At 43.7% G+C, this 2,631-nt stretch overlaps 1 pseudogene; it reads left to right on the forward strand.

The window, feature by feature from the left end:
- Positions 1 to 223: 223 nt before the first annotated feature.
- On the forward strand, positions 224 to 1,013 carry LOC147439211 (large ribosomal subunit protein eL8y pseudogene; annotated as a pseudogene).
- The last annotated feature ends 1,618 nt before the right edge of the window (positions 1,014 to 2,631 follow it).

Raw genomic sequence — 2,631 nt, forward strand, 5'->3', positions numbered from 1 at the left:
TCTGCCCCCTGTCATCTGCATCACCAATGTCCTGATAGCATCAACAGAAAAACCCTCACTTATCCTCTCTCTCTCTCTCTCTCTCTCTACGAAGAGAGAGAGAGAGAGAGAGAGAGAGAGAGAGAGAGAGAGAGACTCTTAGTCATGACTCGTACAAGCATTTGTAGGAGCAGGAGGGTTAAGCACTCATCCATCGGCCAGAGTCTCACTGTAAGAATTTGCCATGGCCTTGAAGAGGGAGACAAAGCTCCCGGTACCTGCAGTGATGAAAAAGAAAAAGACCCCAAAGAAGGTCGAAAATCCTTTGTTTGAGAAGAGGCCAAAACAGTTTGGCATAGGAGGAGCATTGCCTCCAAAGAAGGACCTGCAAAAATTTGTTAAGTGGCCTAAGTATGTTCGCCTTCAAAGGCAAAGGAGGGTCTTGAATCAGCGTCTTAAAGTTCCGCTTGCTTTGAACCAGTCTACCAAGACTCTAGATAAGAACTTGGTGTCTAGCCTCTTCAAGATGCTTATCAAGTACAAGCCAGAGGGCAAAGCTACCAAGAAAGAGCACCATTTTGAAGAAGGCCCAGGCAGAAACCGAGGGCAAGACCTATTGAAAGTAAGAAGCCTATTGTTGTGAAGTGTGGAACTAACCATGTCACTTACTTGATTGAGCAGGGGAAAGTGCAACTCGTGGTTATTGCACATGATTTGGATCCCATTGAGGTGGTTATTTGGCTTCCAGATCTATGCAAGAAGATGGGTATTCCTTATGAAATTGTGAAAGGCAATGCCCGCCTTAGTCAGATTGTCCACTCAAAAACAGCCTATGTCTATGTCTCACATCAGTTAAAAAGGAGGACAAATTGGAGTTTAGCAAAATTGTAGAAGCTACTAAGGCGAACTTCAATGACCGGCTTGATGCTCTTCGAAGGCAATGGGGTGGTGGAATTATGGGGGTCAAGTCACATGCCAATACTAAGGCAAAGGAGAAAATTCTTGCGAAGGAGGCTACCCGAAGGATGTCCTAAGGGCTCAGCTTGTTGGAGGCTGTAGTCTTCAAATTTAGTCTTACTGAATGAGCCCTTTTTTGACAAGAGTTGCAACATATCTGTTGGCCAAATTTTTGTTTTAAAACCTACAGAATCTATGCTCAACAATTTCTTTCTTTGCAAAAAGTAAAAAAAGGGAGAGAGAGAAGTGCGATTTAGCAGTTGCGCCTCTCCAGAGGTCTCCTTTTGCTGCCTCTATCCGTCCCCAACAAAAAATCTGAACTCTTGCCTCGCAGGAGCGCGTGCTCTCCCTCCCCTACCTCACCGAGTCCAACAACCACCAAGATTCTTCACATTGGATGCTTAATTGGGTTTGGAAAAACCTACGCAAGCCGCAACACCAAAAACGATGGTGCGACAAGAGATTAGGTCGGGTTGCGTTAACATGTTGAAAATCTCCTTGTGATAGAGTACAAGGTCGCGTTATGCACATCCGCACAGATTTGTTGATCCTACAACATGTATGATCTCCGTCTCCTCAGCCTCTTCCCTTCCAGCCTGCCCTCGCCCATATGCAATCCCCTCCTCCTCCTCTCTCTCTCTCTCTCTCTCTCTCTCTCTCTCTCTCTCTCTCTCTCTCTCTCTCTCTCTCTCTCTCTCTCTCTCTCTCTCTCTCTCTCTCTCTCTCTCCTCCATCTCTCTCAATCTCTCTGAAAAACGTCCATGCCGGTGCGGGCTCTTTTAGAGGTTTTTTTTTTAAGAGATTGAGAGAGAGCGAGGAGAGATAAAGAGAGGGGGAGGGGTAGAAAAAAAAGACCTAGGTTATATGCAATCCCACCTGAAAATTTTGAGATTTACCTCTAAATTTTTAAATTTGAAAGTGAGAAAACCTTTAAAATTTAGAGAAATTTAGCGTCATTGGGTGTGAAACCCTTCAAATTTAGTCATTTTACCACTAAACTTCTCATACATAGGTTTGCCAAGTTTTCATAACAAAGTTTTTTCGAGCACTGAGCCTTGCCTGTATGTGAAAGAGTCCACATCTCTTTCAAAGAGATTTTTTGAAGGGTTTTGTTTATGCTATATAGTTGTTGAAAATGACGACAGTTGAACTTGAGGACCTTCTTGCCTCATCTATTGGTGAGTTTCCTTGCCCAACTCCTTCAAAACCAAATTTTTCAATGATTAGGGACCCTGAGATCTACCTTTCCTAGCCAGCACAGTTGTCTAAACATGGCACAATATTGTTTTTTGTAGCACAACCAACCTCTCGGTTACCCCTTGAAGGGGGTTACCTTATGGGGTGCTTAGGATCGAGGCATGGGTCACGTCATTTTGCAAGAGGACAGATACAATGCTAGACTACCATCCATTTGAATTGCTATGAGGCATTGATGGACGTACAACTCCCAAACGGTAGATAGAGTACAAACAAAAATGGAGGGCTGAGCCACATTAAGAAAAGAATTTCAATTGACTATAATGAAAATCATACACCATGGGTCTAAAAAGTGTATTCAGCGTAGAGGCATCACATGTTGGGTGAGTAATCTGGGCCGAGGCATGACGGACAACTCAGCAGACTAGGAACTCCGAGCAATCTAGGAGCTTTGAGCTGTGCTCATATAAACATGGAAAATTTAAGAGAAGGTTTTTA

Source organism: Adiantum capillus-veneris, chromosome 16 (assembly GCF_014529385.1).
Source record: "Adiantum capillus-veneris isolate H3 chromosome 16, ASM1452938v2, whole genome shotgun sequence".
NCBI lineage: Eukaryota > Viridiplantae > Streptophyta > Polypodiopsida > Polypodiales > Pteridaceae > Adiantum > Adiantum capillus-veneris.